The following is a 22,197-nucleotide window of genomic DNA, read 5'->3' on the forward strand; positions in this document are numbered from 1 at the left end:
AGTTGCCCGAGGCCTCTCCTGGCAGTGGCTCAATGAGGTAGGCTGACAGGAGTGGGAAATGGAATTGCAGGCAGAAATATATGAGTTGTGTGCTGCGGTGTCAAATCGGAAGATTTGCTCATATCCACAAGCCAGAGTCATACGAGGCTCCCGGAGGACCTGCTCCAAATGTTATCATCACCACGTCTTAATTTATGCTGCCCCATTTGCAAGTATCATGGTGCATAACAAAGTTAGGACGAACAAACTACAAAACCTAAATAAAAGACCTTCAGAGGAGGAGAGGAGAAGCCATCAATTTAGATTTTAAGCTGCTAAATAGAATTGAGGTGGCCGTCTGGGTCTATTGCTTTTCCCAGTTCAGAGAGCACATGAATTGCAGTGGTCCAAGAAGGAGCATAAACAGCAGGACCCACAGTGACACAGTGAGGAGGGAGCTGTTTTTTTTTTTTTTCCTCTTTACCTTCACCTTATCCCTCTTTTTCTTCCTAAGAACCCAGGCAGTTAATAAGGATACAAAATCCTGAACATGGAGGCTACTGTCTGCCAAGCCTTCCCTCTGATCACTCCAAGGCTCTCTGAACAATGCTGCAAGGTCATGAGTCCAGAGAGTCTTAGATTTCTTACTGAGTAAAGCTCTTAATATCACATGGGTGCTGAGTGGAAGAAAGGCTCCCTACTCAGAGACTAAGAACTTTAGGTGAGACCCTAAATACCAGAAGGGAAAGTCTGGATTCTACAGTGAGGGGGGGGGGAAGCACTGTAGGGAATCCACTGCCACTACGCTGAGCATTGTAGGGTGGCAGAATGGCAAACTGGCAGTTGGGATCACTAACGGCCATGACCATGGGTTAATTCCCTCCTTAATGCCATGCTGAGTGCATGGGTACACAAAAAGGGGACACAAGGAGAGCAGGTTTGTGCTGGCTGTCTATTACAAGACTGGCATAGTCTGGGCGTCCTTGAGTTAAATGCGGTAATCATTCATTTCTGCAGATGAAGTGATACAGGTGAACTCACCGAATATGCTTGAAAAATAAATAGCAAAGTGTGATCTGGCAAATTCCTCAAGGGCAGGCGTTTTTATCATACACACTTCTCTATTGCTGGACTTGCCCTGTTCGGTCAGTCCCTGGCACTTGGTAGGCATAAATTTTGTCACTGGCTTATTAATCATCTACCATTTCTTTCTATTCCATATTCTAATTTTTATTCTTTGAAAATGCCATACATGTAAACAATGCATCTTGATCATATTTTGATTGATCTTGTTCATAATTTTATTAAGAATATTACTTTTTGTCAGAGATATGAGAAAAAGTGCTTTCAGAGTACTTTAATTTCAAATTCTGTTTATGGTACTTTTCAGCATTTATATCACACTATAGACAGAAGGACCAAAGTAAAATAGAGAGAAAGCTTCATGACAGTAGATCTTGTTGAATTCTTGATATTGTAGATGCTGACTAACATACATGTTACTTCAATTAACCCCACCAGGTAAGAATTAGATCTCCATGCTATAAACCCACACTTGCTTGCTCATGTCAGTCTCTCTGGCTCAGGTGACTGTTTCTTCTTGTTTCGAAGCAGGTGGGCCTCTCTGATCTGCTTGTCATCTGAGACATTGCTTTTGGGAGTTGCTCAGCCTGGCATTAGCCTGTCACAACTTTACCCTTCATCTTGACTAAATTAGCTGACTCTTTAAATCTCCCAAGCTTCTATTCTACCTCTCCTTTTCTGAGTAGCCAGTAACTTTCCCCTTTCTGCTTTGCTAGAAAACGTAATGCTAAGCCTACACGTGAAAAGTGACTCAGCAAGTCAGGCATATGAGTAGAAACACAGCAAACACAATAGATTGTGCCCCTGAGAGCTCCTTGAGGTTCATGTGATCAGTGATGAAGAGAGACCTGACTCTCAGGACTTGTGCCCTGTGGTCAATTTAGTGGGATGGCCATGGAGGCATTTATTTAAACATGCTCTGCTCATAGGAGTCTCCTATTGTAAAGACCATGGTGCTCTGAGAGACACCTCACCTTGTCAGTACTCCGAGGAGGTCAGGAGGGGAACAGCTGACAAATTGGACAGCTCCTTGTTGAAATTTAATATCAAATGAGATTTTTTTGCTTTCCTTCTCTACAGTGAACAGTAAATCCTGCCCTGTCATTTTGTTAACCCAAAAGGGACTCCTTGCTTCTGTACCAGACAGACAAGGCTGAGGAGAAGGCAATGATGGAGACGCTTTCTACCAACTAACCAGCACGTTTCTCTGCTGGGAACTCTTACATTGGCTCATTTGTCACCACACACTCATATCAAGTGGGCTACAAGTATACATTACTCATGGAACCAGGGTCCCATAAAGGATGAGTGATTTACCCAGGAGCACAGGGCCAGCGAACATCAAACCAGTAGTAAACTCCATGCTCAGAACTTTAATGTAGATAGAGCTACACTAGCAGTTTGAATTGGGAATAACACATTTTTCTAAGAGCTAGCACTGATAGGATTCTATAAGTATCTTTAATACATGAATACATTTTGAGGTGTTTCTCAAAGTCATATGGTGGTGTTTTTCCTTGGAACACACCTTTGAAGGATGTTGGCATCATAAGGATCAGAAACATATGGTCCAGAATGTGCCAAAGAAATTACTTCTTTCACTATTTTTATTAACCTTTAACCTAAACCTGGAACTGTACAAACTGAGAAGAGTTATGTAGAAACGGGAAACTGTTATACCCAGAGGGGCTTGCCTTCGATGAGACTTTGTACCTGATCCAATTGCAGACTCTTTGATATGAATCACAATGACCAAGGAAGCCAGAAGAAGTGGGAACATATTCCTCAGAGTTGGTACCATTCAGAAAGCAAGCAGGGAAAACCACTGGCCTCCATGGTGGTAAAGGTCCACTCACAGCCGCAGGTCAGCACCTGTGAATGCCATGCAGATTCATCAATCCATTAGAACACAAGGAAATGGTTACTTCTTTTTCCTTTCTAATTAAGCCCCAAACAAGTTTCCAGTGTGTACTTCAAATAGTTGCCATTTCTTAAAAATACATGTTTTGAGATAGGGGGTCTTGTACTACAGGCTGGCTTTGACATCTTGATGTTGTCAAAGATACCTTAGAATATCTGATACCACTACCTCTTCCTCCTGAGTACTTCGACTACACATTTGAATGCCACATCTAGCTTATGCGGGGGTGGGGATCAAACCCAGGACCTTGTACATGCTAGGCAAGCACTCTATGAACTGAGCTACAGCTCTTACCCCATTCATCATTTCTGAAAATGACTAAATCTATTTCAATTACCTTTTCTGTCCACTCAGGGCAGCTCTTGCTCTGTGTATAAGCAACATAACTGAACTCCATCTGCAGTGACCTTCTGCTGGGTCTTTCTCTGAAAATCTTGTGTCCAACTTAATAATGTATTCTTCTTCTTCTTTCTCTCAAATTCCCACATTTCCACAGAACCCATCTCTGTGATAAAGCCTTTCAATGTGAAAAATCTCCCCATGATCAAGTCTCCATCTGCAAATAGGCCTTCTTCCTAAAGGTTCCTCCTTGTCCAGTGTATCATGAAGACTGGTTTAGGAATTCTTGTATTTATTAGGATGGCATTCCTGTGTTAACAAGCTGTGTTTCTTCTTGAGTTCTCTGCAACATGATTCTGTCATATGCTCCAGGCTTCTGGATCCAGAGTGTGGCTCTGTGCTAGAGTGCTCTCTGAGAATGCAGAAGGCCATGGGTTCCATTAGCAGCACTGCACTGCCACCATCACCCAACCTTTCGAGAATTCTTTCCCACAAATCTTTTCACCTAATGCTACCTCTACCCCATACCAGCTCAGTCTTTGTTCCCACTGCCTCCCACTGTGACAAAGGAAGGCTTTCCCTGACATTCCCAGACTGCATTTGTGCTATAGCTTTCATTGTTAATCATAGTTAACTTTCTATTATTTATCAAATTTGGTTCTTTGGTTTAATTGAGACATTGGTGAACACCTTTATTGTACTTTCCTGTTTCCTTCAAAGAACTTGGTAAGCATACTTTAGAACGCATGGTGGAAATACTGAATTTTCAACTTGTCTTGCAAACATCTCCTGTTGGCCCAAATGTGACACTATGATGCAGTTCCTTTGTGCTCACCATTGCTGCTCAGAGGTCAAGACATTTCTTTCCTACATGCCCCAAGAGGAGCTATTTTCTGCCTTCCAAACTTTTAATTCAGTCACTTCTCTGCTTACTAAATTTATTTTGTTACCTACATGTCTGAGTTTGGGTTTTGATCTACTGGTTAAGCTTCTTTATACAACTCCCATTTCTCAACCAGAATGTGATAGGAGAGCCTCTTATCTACTGTGACCAGATGGCTTCAACTGTTAGGATGGAGACATTTGATCATTTATCCCAATCTATGTGTTTTTCTTTTGTTTTCTTGCCTAGGGACAGGATCCAGGGCTTTACCCATTCTAGGTAAGTGTCCCCCATTTCATGTGAAACAAGATTGACATGAGGACACTCATAGATAGATATACATATATAGTAGGAAGTTAGGTTATAACCCAAAAGCACACTTAGTCTCTTAATTGGTCTTTAAGAAGTTTTTACCTGCTGAGGGCATTCTGTGTAGGACACATCATAGCCAGAACCCTCTGAGCTTCTTGGAAGGAAAAGCTAACTTGGTCCATTCTATTCAAATCAAGGTCATATCTGTCTTGTTTTGCTTCCCCACTAGGAACTATGTAAAACTGATGGACCAGCCACCCAAAGGCATAGGATTTGAGAGTTCTAAGCAAGGACTAAGGTAGTCCAAGAAAGAATGTACACGGTGAATGACACCAGTCTTCATCTCCCTTTGGGCTGAGCCAGGTTTGCCCAGGTGTGGTGGCAGGCAGGTGGTGGGCAGGGAAAGTGATGGTCTTTGCTAGAGAGAGATTGGCAGGACTAGGGATAGATAGCAAGGAATCCTCAAGAGCAAGGAGCCAGGGAATACCTAAGAGTGACTGTCTCCTTTTATTTCCCCCTTTTCTTCTGGCATATGAAGTATCCATCTTTCTAGGAAAGTAAGTTGCTCCTTCACATTCTGTTCTGGAACCTGCCCTCAAAGTCCTCTTATCACAGAAGAGGACACAATACAAAGAGTCACACACACCCTGACTAAATGGATGCGCTTTGCTTTCAGACACAATAAGAGAGCCAGACACAGCTGCCTGGCCTTGAGTGCAGCACTCTCACCCCACTATCTTCTTGGAGCCTCATCTTAAGAGCCCTCCATCTTCTTTCTCTCCTCCCTCTCACAAAGACTGATGTGGTTTCTAAGCATGTGTGGCCATTTGTACCACAGCGATGCGCTGTTTTAGGCCCCTAAAGAAAATGATAACAACAGAATTCACTAAGCGTCAGCTTGGATATTTAAGACAGAGAATGTGGTAAAGTGGGAGAATTAGTAAATACTTTCTCAAAAATTCTATCTCCTTGTTGGGTGATTAAGGACAGGCCAATAAATATGCCTGTAGTCTATTACCTCAGAAGCAAAGTAGCATAATCAGATTTATCTCACCTTATCTAGGTTTGCTCTGGGGTTCAACTGAGATGAGATATGGGGAAATGTTTGAACAGTATATAAGTGTAAACAATTTTAAATGTTACAGCAAATAAGTGAGATTTTCAGCACTGAATGCAAAAACTGCTGTCTGTTCTCTCTCACACATCATAATGTTGTATGAATCAGCCAGTATGCAATCTATACTTCCAGACACCCAGCCTATTAAGACTCTACCCTCTTCTTCACACAATCCACATTAAAGTTATGCTAAGAGAGCGAGACAGACAGAGAAGAGGGAGTGAAAGAAAGAGACATAAAGAAGTACAAAGAGAGGTAGCTACACACAGAAAAGAGTCACACAGAAAAAAGAAAGAGAAATACAGAGGGACAAACACACACACACACACACACACACACACACACACACACACACACACACACACAGAGAGAGAGAGAGAGAGAGAGAGAGAGAGAGAGAGAGACAGAGACAGAGACAGAGACAGAGACAGAGACAGAGACAGAGAGAGGGGCAGAGAGAGGGGCAGAGAAAGATGGAGAAACAGACAAACAGAGAGAGTTGGCTATTTGCTTGCTGTATCTGGGTAGAGTGCTCTCAGGTTCCTGGTGTCTTATTCAAAAACTAAAATAAAGGATTCTACAAATTTCCAAAAAGTAACAAACTTTAGTTAAAGTAAAATAACAGAACAAATCATAATGCACAGGCCACATGAGTGACAATATTTGAGGTACCCAATTATCATTTGGGTTTCCTTTGATGGTGTTCAGTGGTTACTAAGTGGTGTAGTGATAGTGGTTCTCTTGTTCTGACTGACATATTAGGTCATAGAATCATTTTCCTGCTGTAAATTTTCCTTGCCATTATACATCTGACTTAAATTATGAACACACCTGGTTATGTATAAGGTGTTACATGGGGGATTTACCCCAAAAGTTCACTTGAAAGATTTGCCTTATTGTCCATGTACCCAAAACCAGTTTGGTGTATGTTCCCTAACTTCTGTATGCAGATATAACTAAAGTCCAATTGAAATGAATATAAATATGATGGTTGTCCAGAGGAAGAGAAACATATCCCATTGTTCAGGGAGTAATGCTTATGCACCCTGATGCAGATGAAAGACTCAGGTAGACAGTGGGTTGTCAGATGTATCATTCAAAGAGTAGTATGTGCAAAGCCCAAGCCAAGCTAAGTGACAAGTTGATAAGCTACTCTACCTCAGCCCTAACTTGAGTGTCCACATAATTCTTATCCAGGAAGACCAATCATAGTTGTCCTCTCATATGTGATCTTATTCAGATAGACCAATCATAGTGTTCCTTTATATGTGAGGAAGCTGTGAAAAGCAGTTGTATGTGATGGTGCCAGCAAATTGGCCCAGTCCTACAAAAGACCAGTGTGAGCTCATTTATCATTCTTGGTAGCAAGTAGAGGTTGAAGTATTCTGCCTCACTCCCATCCAAGCTCAAGGTGTTCTCTGGGTCACACTTGCCTGCTGAGGCTCCTTAGAGTACACACTTGGCCATCCACTGGGATGCATGTGGACTCTGCAGGTGTTGACCACACCTGAGGACAATAAGCAGTATAATGGCCTGACCCCAAGCTATACAGTTGCATTCTCATCAAAGGACACACAAGCCCGGAAGTCAAAGAGAATACAGACCATGTTGTATCTGTACCCTTGGAGGAAAATGTTTGTACTTTGGCCTATGATCATTAGATTCCCCACCAGATGACACCTATCCTTAGTCATATTTGCTTTATCATGTAGAAGATACTATTATCTTTTCTCCCTTTTCCTTCCACATACATTTGTCTGTGCTATAGATATCTTTATTTGGCAATTTGCATTGAGAAGCTATTATGTATCATGTACTACATGGACGTGTAAGATAAATAACTAAGCCTTTGTGGATATAGACTGCAGGTCTAAAAGTAACAAATACTAATGTTAGGTCCTATTGACAGGGCAATATTGATGGCAGTGCAAAGTAGGGTTAGGGGAAATCAAAGAAGGTGCTATGGGAAATGTCAATGCAATGTGCTAAGTCCCTAGGCTCCCGAATGAGTCAGTGTACACTTGCAAAATCAGGGGTGCATGAACATAGATCTAAGGAGAAGGAAACAATTGCTTTGTCTAGATAGAATAAAGATCGACAGCCAAGGGAGGGGGTTGGTGGATGCTAGCTACAGAGTCTGGTTGTACTTATTGTACATTTGGAAATCCTTCCTTCCTTCCTTCCTTCCTTCCTTCCTTCCTTCCTTCCTTCCTTCCTTCCTTCCTTCCTTCCTTCCCTTCTTTCTTCTTTCTTTCTTTCTTTCTTTCTTTCTTTCTTTCTTTCTTTCTTTCTTTCTTTCTTTCTTTCTTTCTTTCTTTCTCTCTCTCTCTCTCTCTCTCTCTCTCTCTCTTTCTTTCTTTCTTTCTTTCTTTCTTTCTTTCTTTCTTGATTAGTTAAGTCATATTGTCAGGCCTACAGGTTTCAAAGAAATTCTTTTCTTGGATAGGATTATAGGCAGGAGGACTGGAAAGCATTAACGTTAATAACTACTGCATAGTGAAATTTTTACTTAACATGTGGCTGTTGTTTAATTATATGAACCACTCTATGAGATGATTATTTTATTTAATTGCTTTAATAACAGTCAAAGTTTGGGCACTAACCCAGGAAGCCCATGCCCTCAAAGACTAGGAACTTGGCATAGTCGTGAAAACAGCTTGGAAGTCAAGGTGGTGGTAATGAGAATCTAAGGGAAGATGGATGGGGCAGATGCTGTGAAGGAAGAATTGTTCAGATTGCTCATAGATTGTGTATAGGGAACAAAGGATGTAGAAAATACTAACCCTCATTTTTTTTTAAACTGGGATTACTAAAAAAGGACCCTTAAGGGAACTGTGGGAACAATATTTAAGAAGAAAGGCAACAGTGATTTCAACTTCAAATATGTTGCATTTACAGTGAGAGTGGATGAAGACTGTAGCTGCTAACAGATTCATGCAATCCTTTATCCACTCAAGCAGAGAAATCAGATTTAATGTGTGCCTGGCAACATACAGGTAAAGAGGCCACAAATGTGAAATCCACAGACATGTAGGAGTCATTTCTATAGGGTGGAGTCATGCAGTGTGATATTATGAAAAACAAGGGAGAGGCAGAGGGGTGAGGCTAAAGAAAAGTAAGAAAAAGCTAAGGTGCAACACTGGCCAAAGGAACCAACAGAGATGGAGGGCACTGGGGTAGTTAATTTGTGGTCAGCTTGGCACAGAACAGTACCATCTGTGAAGAGGAAGACTTAACCTGAGAAATCACAGTCTTAAGATTTGCCAATAGGCAAGTCAATAAGGCATTTTCTTGATAAATAATTGATGCAGGTGGGCCCAGGCCACTGTTGGCAGTACCATCCCTGAGAAAGTGGTCCTGGGTTATATTTGAAAGCAATCTGAGGAAGACCTGAGGAGCAAGCCAGTAAAGCTGCCATTTTCTCTGGCCTTTTACAGTTCCTTTATCTAGGTTCTTGTCTTGACTTGGCTAACCTTGGCTTCCCTGATGAAGCTGTAATTCCAAATAAACTGTAAGCTACATTCCAAATAAACCCTTCTGTCTCCAAGTTGCTTTTAGTCAAGGTGTTTATCACAGCAATAGAGAACAAAACAAAAACCCAAGAGACATTTTTCCAACAACATTTGAATGCTTATTGAAGCCAGTTCTGCATATACAGTTAATAAAGAGTTAAGGAGAGAATGGTAGTGTTGGCAATCTGGCAACCTCTGTAGCTAGCCCTTCCTGTTGAAGATGGGACCATCAGACAACCCAGCAACAATAAGACACATCATCATTAGCTGCCTAGAGGTGGCACATTCCCGTTGTCACTCATGTGTGAATGTGCTGAGGTCCTTTGTAAGTCACATTTTCTTCCCCCTGCCACTTTTCTTTTTCCCCAGAGGCAATGTCTGTGTCTCCCTGGCCCCTCCCTTTTAATAACCTCCCACATAAAACCTGTACTGACCAGTTCCATCAGGTAGAACAAAAGAGTCAAAGCAGTATGTACACAAGGTGAGGAGTGGGCTGAGAAGAGCAACACAACAGAAGTCCATTGAGAGGTGAGTGATGAATGAGGGATGGGTCCTAGAGAAGCCTGCCTGGTGTGCAGACACAGTTCCTTTCCATTCTTCACCCCCATCTTCTCCTTGTTCCCTTTGCTCCAGAGATGGCAACCTTCACTCACTCACTCATTCACTCATTCACTCATTCACTCACTCACTCACTCACCCACTCACCCACCCACCCACTCACTCAGAAAGCAAGCTCTCAAGCCTATGCTTCTTGTTCAACTCATTTTGCTTTTTCTTGCTTGCTAATAACCTCTCGGTCACTACAAGACAGTGACACTTATACTACTCTGCTTATGTTTGTGAAAGAGTATGAAAGACTGGCTGGAGCTGATCTGTTTGAGAAGCCTAAACGAGGCCCCTAGTGGACACTGGAGGCTTGGGTTGTACATTCTAGAGACAATATGCTCAGCGTCCTGGTCCCTAAGCCACATTGGTTCTCACTAAAGACTAACAGTCCTCTGTCCATTCTTAGCTGCCATCCTATCTGAAAGCTATCTCTTGTCAAACGTATATATCTAGTAGATACTTTCCACTTTTCCCTTCTACCCTAGAAAGTGTACCTAGGTTTCACACATGGTAGGCAAGCATTCTACCATGGAGGCTCATTACCAACCTTACAGTAAATGCCTTTTTAGTGCTTTCTATGGAAGCAGATGAGGTGTTTGTTGGTCGGTTAGTTAGTTTGTTTACTTTTCTTCAAGATAGGGTTTCTCTGTGAAACAGTCTTAGCTGTCCTGCAGCTTGCTTTGAAGACCAGGCTGGCCTCGAATTAACTGTAATCTGTATGACTCTGCCTCCCAAATGCTGGGATTAAAGGCATGCACCACCATGCCAGAGTAGCAGATGAATTCTTAATGTAGAATGGATTTAAATGTAAGCTTCACCACATACTAGCTATTGAGTATTGAGTAATCCCGTTGGGCCCCTGTTTTCCATCTGTTAACTGGATGCAATAACGTAACTACTCATTAGGATCATACAAGGATTACATTATCATATATTTAAAGACTCACAGGTATGTCTGCTGCTCACCAAGCTCTTCAAAAGCCCTCGAAGTGGTTACTGCCACAGTGCTATGCTCACTGGGACTGAACATACTTTCTACCTATGAGAGTCTCATGGACTGGAGGCCAGTTTATGTAGTTTCGTGATTTTTAGGGTTACTTCATTTTCATGGTAGTAGCGCCATTATGAGGGTCTCTCAGTCATGTTACAAGTTCAAATTATTTTGGTAGGAGGGTGGAAGACACTTAGCAGACCCTGGCAGCTCTATAAAGCAATGCATGCTGAGCTCCACGCAGTTGCTCAGCAGCCCTCTCTGAAATGCAGCTCATTCTAAGGTTTCTAAAGTGGAGAGCAAATCCTGCTGTTCCTGTTCTCAGTGTGTTCCTTCAGCAAAGCATGTCAGCATGAGATGTTTTGTAAGCACAGGATAGCAATGGATTGGGGACCACGAGAGTAATTGCTGCCTATGGGTTGCCAGTCAGAAAAAGCAAACTCACCACTTGGCATCCCTGGGAATGTTTCCCAGGAGGGAACCTGACTGATGCCACCAGAGGCTTCTGGAGAAGGACCTGTCTAAGTGGTGTTGGAGTTTATAAACTCTCTAGTCCTAGCAGCGGAAGGTAGGGAGATATAGGAAAAGAGCCTTCCTTTTAGGGCTAAAGGGGTGTGATCCCTGAGGGCAGCCAGAGGATGCTGAGGGCCAGAGCTGTGCATTGTGAAGTCACAGACCAAGAACTAGCAGGTTAGCCACCTTTGAAGATGAAAATGAAGAAAATCTCCAAATGATTTGGCTATTTGAGGACACTTGCTCCAGAGCAGAAGCCAACCCTGCCTGTCCAGGCACAGAGATAGGACATTAGAGCTCCTTGTACCACACCTTTAAACTAAAGCATGATTCCTTCCTGAGAGAGCCTGTGCTTAAGCTTTCTGGTACATATTGCCACCCCACTTTATATAAAGACAATTTTTTTCTGGTATTCTTAATATTCTCCAATGTATCCAACAAGTCCATTTGCTGACACAGTGTGAAGCTTCTCCCAGATTGGAAAGGAGAGCAATATGAGCTGATCACAATAGTTAAGCTCTTTTTCTCAATTCTAACAAAGGATGTTGAAGGACCCTCCTTCTAGACCAGGTCCTTTGCATGGTTAAGGGATCTTGACATTCAGAGTGGGTCTAAAGGAGGATGACCTGGTGGGATGATGGATGATACTCCAAGTTCAGTCTTAAGACTCCCGCTTTTATCGGGAGCTATATGCCAGGTGTGAGGCTCTTGAAGAACCTAACAGCTGAGGGACTTCTAGAATACTGCCTTTCCTGCCCTGTATCGGGAGCTATATGCCAGGTGTGAGGCTCTTGAACAACCTAACAGCTGAGGGACTTCTAGAATACTGCCTTTCCTGCCCTGTATATCTAACAACCTCCTATTAATAAAATACATGTCAACAGCAAGTAAGAGCATAGTTAGCAGTAAAGTATTAACTCTATACTCTTCAGTACGATGTTCATGTATAATGTTTTAAATGTACTGGAAATTATGTGAAATAAATGAATAAGCGAACAGAACAGCCTCTATATATGCCTCTCCAGTGAAGGGAGAGTCAGCATCTTTCCCAAACAGCAAATGTTTTTATAAGTGAGAGTAATGGTCTAGACCAGAACTCACTGGGGGAAGACAGCAATGGGGTTCTTTGGATATGCTTGGCCCTGTACTTTTTTTTTTAATATTTTTTATTAGGTATTTTCCTCATTTACATTTCCAATGCTATCCCAAAAGTCCCCCATACCCTCCCCCTCACTCCCCTACCCACCCACTCCCACTTTTTGGCCCTGGCGTTCCCCTGTACTGGGGCAAGTCCAATGGGCCTCTCTTTCCAGTGATGGCCGACTAGGCTATCTTTTGATACATATGCAGCTAGAGTCAAGAGCTCTGGGGTACTGGTTAGTTCATATTGTTGTTCCACCTATAGGGTTGCAGTTCCCTTTAGCTACTTGGATACTTCCTCTAGCTCCTCCATTGGGGGCCCTGTGATCCATCCAATAGCTGACTGTGAGCATCCACTTCTGTGTTTGCTAGGCCCTGGCATAGCCTCACAAGAGACAGCTATATCAGGGTCCTTTCAGCAAAATCTTGCTAGTGTGTGCAATGGTGTCAGCGTTTGGAAGCTGATGATGGGATGGATCCCCGGATAGGGCAGGCTCTAGAAGGTCCATCCTTTCGTCACAGCTCCAAACTTTGTCTCTGTAAAGCCAACATTCACGTGGAAACTGGCCCTGTACTTTATAAAAATGCACATGACCCTGGAAACTCCCCTAAAATACCAAGAGCCCTGTTCTTAAATAGAAGTAGGATGAGTGCTGACAAAGTCCTCCTTCACACCAACAGTACTTTGAGCCTTTTACTCTTGGAGATATGCGAATGCTTCTGGGTAATTGTTTTAGCCCGCATCAAATTTATCTTTAAAGGAAAAAAATTATTTTTGATTGCTCTTATTAAAATAGAATTGTATAACTTTTCCATCCTCTCCAAGTTATCCTTCCTCAAACACCTCTCATGCCCTTCCACTCAAGTTGATAGCCTTGTTTTCTTTCATTATATTTGTTACATGCATATATTCATGTATTCTGTACACATGCGTATGAGTATTTATAAATAGAACACGCTGATATTTTTGTTTGTTGGTTGGTTGGTTTGTGTGTACACTATATCAAGCTCACCACTGTACACTGGATAACCAAAAAAAAAAAAAAATGTTCATCTCTGAGAGAGGCTAACTCTCCTCTCCTTAGCTGCCAGTCGTTCTTTGCTTAGGGATGGGATGGGACCCAGTGTAATTTTCCCCATTCTGTGTTAACATGTCTATTGATGCTGCGATTGTAGTCATTTCCAGGGAAGTTTGTTTCAGAGTAGACTTCCTGGTATTCTGGTTCTTACATTCTTTCTGCCCCCTCTTCGGTGATGTTCCCTGAACTGTAGATGTAGGTGTTGTGATGTAGATGTCTGTGTTGTGGCTATGACCCCTACAATCTATTGATCTCTGCATTGTGTCAATTCATGGCTTTCTCTGACGGTATCCATTTGTTCTATATAGAAGCTTCTTTGACTGGGGGTCATAGTTAAATGTATCTATGGATACAAGAATAAGATTTAGAATGTACTCAGGAGCTACACTGTTCTAGCAAAGTGGAGAATGCTGCCTGGAAATACTATGCAAGCTGCCAAAGGAGGGGAGCAGTTAGACAATCCTAACCAGCCACAGTTCCTATGAACCACTAAAGTTACCAGGATGGCAAGAGATGCATGAAAACACAGGAAGTAGCACTCACATTTCAGTGGCACCCGACAGTGGTCTAATTGGACATAAAGCCTACATGAAAGGAGGGACAACACTCCTGGTACTGGAAACCAAGCCAGCCTTTCTGGGCTACTGGGGATATGGATCTTAAAGAGAGCATGATGATTAATTATCCTTTTCTACTGAAAACTAATATCCTGAGAAAATTTACTCTCCACTCCCCATACACCATGCAGATCTTTCTTACCCAAATCCCTTTAACTCAAACTCCTTCAAAATGTAGCCACACCTTACATTTCCTGTTTAATTTCTAGGGCAATTCAACCCTACCCACCTCCCATCAGTGTTTGTTTTCTCTCTTTGCTTCTCACTAGCTCCACCTCGTAGCTCTTCCACCCCTTTGAGCCTGTATGTTTGATTCAAAGAGCACCAGATTATGGGGATGCCATTCTTCGTTCCCCCTCTGCCTCCTGAATGCCTGCCTAACCTACCAGGATGCTGGCCTACATCTAGTGTTAGAGGTTCCCAGGCTGCTACAGGTGTCTGGTGTTCCTCACAGCTTTCCCTACTGATCTAGAAAGTGGCTTCTTTCTAGATGGAATGTCTACCCCTGTGTGCCTCCGTCTACTTCTGATCTTCAGCAGACAGAGGCAGGGAAAGGAGAACTGAGGCCCTGCCAGCACTAAGAGCTCATCTGTGGAGAGCTTTGGCTTTGGCTGTAGAGCTTGGACATTTCATCAGACACTCTATTCCCATCCTGCCAGAACCATCTTCCTCTCTATGCACATCATGCCAAACCACTTACTCCATCTTTTCTCACAGGAGCCCTTTTCCCAGCAAGAAAACTAAATGGGCTTTACTGCATACATTATTAATTTTCCTTACCTGTCTCCCACTCTCCTGTCTCAGGCACTACATTCCTGAGCATCTGTAGATGCTAGAAATAAGCTTCTTAAGCTAAGTAGATTCTGAGGTCTTTTGAATAAATACAGGTGAGGGACACACTGTCAGATGGATGTGTGGAGGGTGATATGCTACTTCTTGGTCAATATTGCTTTTTCCCCTCTCAGTGGAGGCTTGCAGCTGTTGCCTATGGCAACTCTCCAACTTGTTGGATTGCATTCTGCTTTCTTCTTGCTTCTCTTGCGTGTCTAAGCAACTTACTCTTTATGTGTTTTCCTAAATAAAACAAAGGAAACTACTTTTGGTGTTTCTGTTTGCAAAGGTCATGTGTGGGAGAAGGGTACCCAATTAGAAGAAAAGCCATGCCTTAGTAATCCTGGGCATGGACACACTGTACCCACTGCGGCATTGGTGTCGCCCAGCCTCAGCCCAGTCTGCACTTGAGAAATTTCATCCTGTACTCTAAATTATCACAGACTTCTACAGAGCATTGCAGGTGGAGGTGCTTTCTGAAATGTTATAAATATTCATGGTTGATTATTGGTCAGCCACATGGAACATCTGATGGGATGGGGACAGGTTTAGCTGGCGTTGCTATCAGAGGGGATCCTGACTCAAAAACAGGGCTCCATCTGTAATAACAGTTTAAAGAAATAAGTGACAAGCTGTGGAGGGAAGGAAGGAACAGCTCCTGTGCCCGCCCTTGCACAGAGAAATGACATCACTAAAGGGGAACAGGACACAATGGAAGCCCAGCTTGTTCTGGTCAAGTCTTGGCAGTTATTCAGCTAACTGCACGGTAATCAGGACGCCATTCTGCCTGTCTCCCAGGCTTCTGTAATAAGTGGGGGTAAATAGCACTTCGGGTGTTATTTATTGTTAGGAATTATGTTGTGAAGGTCACAAGAAACAATATAGACATGCAAGCGTCACCAAATGGGAGTTCAGCATGACGTTAATTAACCTGAATTGAGTATCAGACACAGCAAGGTAGGTGGACACATAAGAAAAATGCCAGTCAGAACCTTTCTTTCAGAGATTTCCTTTTAGTGACTGCAATTCTGTATATGTCACTTGATTCTCAAAGGAATGTGAGGTGAAGCTGTTTTCCAGAAAGAAAGGGCATCTGTAAATTTGGATAAAATGCCCAGTAGAAAAACAGTCAGGATGAAGAGAAGGAGGATCTGGGAAGCGGGGGAAAATGCGCAAGAAAATACCAGCAGAGGAAAGTGACAATAATTAAACATAAACCAGAGTGCCAAAGGACCTTGCTGGTCTTCTCTGTGGAGCCTGGCTCTCAGGGGCTCTGCTTTTTCCTGCAGCCCAAGGGTTCTGGGTTGAGAGAGAAGACAGCCACCTGGTGGTTGCCATAGGGTACTATTTCAGCTCACTTGGGTATGGCTAGGTGAGGATTGCACAGGACTTTGTAGAACAGCAAAGAAGGCAGAGAACAGGGCTGAAGTACATCCTGATGCAAGTGTCACAGCTGGAAGGGAAGGCCCAGAGCAAGCCTCCCAAGTTATCTGCGGTCTCTAGCCCCCATCCTCCTCCTGCCTTCAGTACTCCAAAGGACAAGAACAGAGGTTGAAGATACCCCATCCATTGGGAAACCCCTCTGCAGCACTTGAAAGGATGTTGTAGTTCAGGATCGGAGAGGGGGCCATCTCAGTCCTGGGGAATCTCCAGGCTTTGGAATGAAAACCTGAGAGTTCCTGAAGAACACTCAAGTTAGTTTCCTTTTCATGCATTGCATTTTGCAACACTTAAGACACTCCACTCTCCTTGGTTGAGCCTGCCAGTGGGGAAGGCAAGCGGGCCCCCGGTGCTAGCAGTGGGAGCTGGAGAGAGCGGTGGGATAAAAGGGCCGAGGGAACCTTATTAATAGTTAAGTGGACAAGACTGATAATGGTATATCTTTTTATTGGCCCCACAGATAAGTTATAATACACAAGCTTGCAGGCAGCTCCTGTGATTTGCATTGATACAATTCAGGCTGAGGTTTTCATTATACAGCAGGGATGAATCTGGAGCCTGTGTTATCAAAGGCAGTGAAAGGAGCTGGCGAACTATCTCACATTCTGTGTGTGCCTATTCATTAATGGTTAGTAAGGTGCTTTGTCCCAGGTGGTAGTGGGTGTTTCCCAGTGAACCATTAACAATTTGAACAGCTTCATACATATGCCTTATTGATGTATAAAATCCTTGCAACCTAGGCTTTTCTTCTCTCTTTCTTACTGAATGAATTCTGCTTTGCTGGAGTTTGTTGTAAAACCAAGTGGCACTCTCTTTGAGGACAGGGACCGTGCAGATGGACCAGGACTGGTGACACAAAGCCTCGGGAAGCTGACAAAGGGATAGTAGTTCTCTAAAAAGTCACATGTAAGCGGAAGTTGACTTTTGTTTGGTTCTACTTTTCATTAGCCTACAAGGTAATAGACATCATTATGGGATTTTTTTTTTTTTTGAACAAAGTGAACTTAAGTAGATTTTTCTTCCCTGTCATCTTTCCTTCCTGTTTTCATGTCACCTATGTCTTTTTTTTTACCCTCCCCCAATTCCAGAAGGAGTTGTTATTATGAGTCCAATGTTGGGAAGAGAGATGGGTTTGTTCCACAGTTGACCCTCATGGGGAAACAAGTGAGCCCCTATATGTCACAGGAGGCAGCAGATGATGGCCCTGTTTCCACGGGTCATAGGAAGAAACTTTGAATACATGCTCTGATCCCTGAAAGTCAAGAGGACCAGCAAAATCGATTCTGAGGAGAGGGCTATGTGACACAGGAGGACAGAGGAGGGAGACACAGAGACATGGCCAACAGCTGACAATAAGGACGCAGAAGATGAAAACAAAGCATCCAAGTCAGCATTTCCTGGCTGAAAATGGGAGGAATGAAAGGGATCCGACTTAGAAGGCAATTATGTCTGATTGCAGCCAGGACGCTGCTTCCAGCGGACTCCTGCCTACCACTTCCCAGGAGCCGGGCAGGGACATGGAAGGATGATGTCAGGGCTTTGGATCATACGCCCTGATCCTCATTCCACAGCATCCGGAGAACTTGTTTTCTGGCTTCTGAGTAGAGATTTCTTGGCAAAGATTTAATCTGTAAGTGGTTATCCTCCTGACCTGAAATGTGCCTTCTGACTTTTAACTTCTCTTCTAAGTTCTCTCAGAGTTCCTCAAATGCAGAAAATGCCCTGCTGGGTTTGAAGGCACCCTCCTACCATCCATCACTATACCTGGGGCTCCCGAACATTCCTGTGAACTTGATCTTTGCCCAACACATGTATTTAACCCAATGCAAAGCCCACTGAGGTGCTTGAAGGTTTCTGCTGTTCTTCTGGCGGTTTTATTGGGGTGTGTGACTGGACCATAAGAATTTGCTCATACCACCAGCATACATTTTGATAAGTTGTGTCACATACATGAATGTGTTATACTCTTAGAAAATCGCTGCTATCAAGAAAATATCCATAGACCATGCATTGGGTGTCTACCTGAGACTCTTCTCAAGCCCAGACAAACACTGCTCTATTTTCCAAAATAATCAACTAATTTATAGTTTCCATATGTACGTATTTTTATTAAATGAAATCATCATGCACTTTATCTAGCTTGGTCCAGACAACATAATTATTTCATAACTCACCCAAATACATCGATCAGGCTCATTACTTTTTTCCTGATGAATAACATATCATCATATAGGCACACCACACTTCAGGATTCCTCTCCCTTATAAACCAACAATCAAGTTTTTCAAGGCATTAGAGTTTAAGTCCAGAGGAACATTTGCACATAGTTCTTTCAGAGCACATACCCTCTGCTTCTCTGGTGTCAGCTCCTCTATGTTAGCTGTGTATTTAACTTTCTAAGGAATTGCTTCAGTATTTCCTAAAACATTTTTGCTATTTACGTACCTACAGGTAGCACATGAGAAGCCTGGGGTCTCTGTTCCTTACCAACACTAGCTAATTCTTTCCTCATCCAGTTGAATAAATATGCAGTGGTTTCTTGGTTTCGTTCTAATTTGTGTCTTCCTCCCTGATTGATAATGCTGGACATTTATTATTATTATTTTCATTTTTTCCAGAAGTATTATTCTTTGGTGAAGTGGTATTTTTAAATCTTTTGTCAACTTTTAAATTGAGCTGTTGTTTTCCTACCATTGGAGTATGAGAGTTTTTATATGTGCATTTCTAGTACTGGTCTCATCATGGTAATATTATCTCTTAATGATGTATCCCAATACTCACTTGGCTTTTCATTCTCCAAGCTTTTCGAAGACCAGGTTTTAGTTCTGATGAAGTTCAATTTCTAAATTGTTCTTTCATGATCTTTAAAGTTTTGGTTTGGTTTGGCTTGGGTTGGAGGTTTTATGACTATGATCTATTTCAATTCAGTTTTTGTACATGGAATGAGACAGTGATTAAAATCCACTTTTCCATGTGTGAGATTTTCCAGAACCATTTGTTAAAAGTTCTGTTTCTTCACTGAATTACCTTAATAGATTTGTCAAATACCAGTGCTTCATATGACAATGAAAAAAGTACATGAGGATCAAAGATGTTAAAAGAACACTACAAATCTTAGCTATTAAAATACATAAAGGTATTCATGGGTAAAACCTTATGTGGACACTAAATATTCAACTCATAGAGGCAAACTCAATACTATCCTTGTTGCATTATAAGCTTGTCTATATTTAGCTTTGCAAAGAATCTCTTAAATTTTTTTTCATGACAGTTGCTTTAATAATTCATTCTCTTCCTCCTTCTCTTCATCATCCTCCTCTTTTTCCTCCTCCTCCTCATCATCATCATCACCATCATCATCATCCAGCAAGATAGCTCAGCAGGTAAAGGCACTTGCCACCAAGGCTGCTGACTAGAATTCAATCCTAGGGGTTCATGTGGTGGAAGAGAAACTGATTCATACAAATTTTCTTCTGATTTCCATGTATGCAGCATGGCACTCACATGACATATATATGAAAAACCTTTTTAAAGGAGAAAAGGGACTGCAGGGCCTCTTTAGAACTGTCCATATCATTTTGGATGCCACCAGGAGTGCATATGAGCTCCTGTCACTTCACATTCTTGCCAATATTTAAGGGTGTAAGTATTTTAGAATTCAGTTATTTTGAGTGCTTGGTGGTATATATTCATTTCCAAGGTTCTAAGTCCCCAGTGACACATGACACTATCCAGCCTTTTGTTCCTTCTTTTATTTCACTTTTTATTTTGTGATTATTCTATATTTATATTTTCCTTTAAAAATCATGTCTATGCTCAGTATTTGGGACATGTGAACATTTGAACATAACATGATTTAGTATTTGTAATATGGAATAATTACTGTACTATTCTTACTTGCTATTTTAGTACATATTCATTCTAGATGATTTTCATTTGATTGACCTTTGTTGTTGTTGTTGCTGCTGCTGTTCTCCTATGTCCATGTGAGGATTTTCTGTTCCATTCCATGCCTGGTAAATTTTTATTGAAGTCCAGATGTTGTGATATTATCTTCTTGTACACTGGACATTTCTGTTTTCCTTAAATATTCTTGTGGATTCTTCTGGATGAATTTTATGAGGAAAAAATGGATTTACTTTGGATCCTCCTTTTAAAACTTGTTAGGCTGCATGTGAGTCATGTTCTTCCCAACACTAATGAGTGCCTGCTGCTGAAGTCATTGCTGTGCACCTTATCCAGTGTCCTGTGAACCGGGAGTCTGTCTTTCTTTCTTTCTTTCTTTCTTTCTTTCTTTCTTTCTTTCTTTCTTTCTTTCTTTCTGCAAATGAAAACAGAGACGTGTCCTCATCATGTGTCCACAGTATCTCTTCTAATTGACTGATTCTCTCTCCTCTGCTGTGTAGTCTCCTCACATGCATGAACTGACTAGTGCTAGGCTCCATCCTTCCTTGAGCTTTTTCCAGAGATCCCACCTTCCCTCTGCACAGCTACTTCTCTCAGCTCTAGTATAGTACACTATAAACTCTGGCTCCTTTGGCTTTCCCTACCTCTGATTTTACCTAATCTCAGAGACCCCCTTCAGTTTCTATCTGCTTCAACATCTTGGGCTGTTGTATATGAACTCATAAGGCAATGGGTTGCAGCAACTGTGGAAGCAACTTTATTCCCTAACTCTTGAGGACTATAGTTTCTTATTACCTAATACTAGCACCTGGGCAATTATGTTTTATATATTCTACCTGTGATTTGGTTGGAGGTTGGATTTGGTTGTAGGTCAGAGGGTGCATTGTGATCAGAAGTCTCTTTATAGCAATACAACTTCCTAGATCCTTATAAGAGATAGACTACTTTGAATGACAGTGTTTTTCTGTTCTCTTGGCCCTAATACTGTGCCTCTGTCTCCTGGTTTCAGAGGACACCTGATTGAAAAAATTCAGTGTTTCTTGGGAGCTGCACCATTAAGCCTGGGGGTCAGAATCATTTTTACTCCTGAGTATTCAGCCAGTGGAATGGGGCCTCCCAGCCACAGGCTCCTGTTTTGAAAACCAAGTGCAGATGAAGTTGTTTTCTTGATGTACCCTTATTATAAGATACTGCCAAGAGTATTTGTTTGTTAGTTTTTTTCACTGCCAGAGATTATACTGTGTCTTAGTTTGGGGTTCTATTGCTGTGAAGAGACACCATGACCATGGCAACTCTTATAAAGAAGAACATTTAATTGGGACTGGCATACAGTTTCAGAGGTTTAGTTCATTATTGTCATGGTAGGACATGATAGTATGCAGGCAGACATGGTGTTGGAGAAGGCTCTTAGAGTTCTACATCTCAATTCTTCTGGCAGCAGAAATGACTGCCACAAGAGGTCTTGCTTAAGGATATAAAAGCCAAATGACACACTTCCTCCAACAAGGCCACACTCCTTAGTAGTGGCACTCCCTGTGGGGGCCACTTTTTTCAAACCACTACATACCTCTTGATAGTCGGAAAAGGGTCCTCTACTGGAGGGTGAAGTTGTCTGGGATGGAGGGTTAAGCTTATGGAGCTATACAGGAAAAAGAGATGTCCATAAGAGGAACAAACCAAACCATTCTTTGAGACTAGTGCTCTTTGTTATCATCTTCCACTCTACATATAAAAGGGATGGAGAGGTTGAGAGACCTCCCAGATTCTGCAGACAATAATGTGAAGCTGGCATTAGAAGAATGACAAGAGCAGAAGTGGCTGTGAATTCCACCTCCATGCGGATATCTGGAGACCCTTGACTCTCAGGGAGGGCAGCCATCAGCACCATCCTGATTCTTCCCTGATTCCCTTAGTCCATCCATTTCCAT

General features: G+C 42.2%; 1 protein-coding gene across 2 annotated transcripts in view; it reads left to right on the forward strand.

Annotated features, from left to right (window-relative positions):
- Positions 1 to 22,197, forward strand: part of Opcml (opioid binding protein/cell adhesion molecule like) — a 1,159,039-nt gene that overhangs the window by 392,138 nt on the left and 744,704 nt on the right. The window lies entirely within an intron of this gene.

The sequence above is a fragment of the Mus caroli genome, unplaced genomic scaffold, assembly GCF_978045245.1.
Source record: "Mus caroli unplaced genomic scaffold, Mus_caroli_1 scaffold_11, whole genome shotgun sequence".
Taxonomy (NCBI): domain Eukaryota; kingdom Metazoa; phylum Chordata; class Mammalia; order Rodentia; family Muridae; genus Mus; species Mus caroli.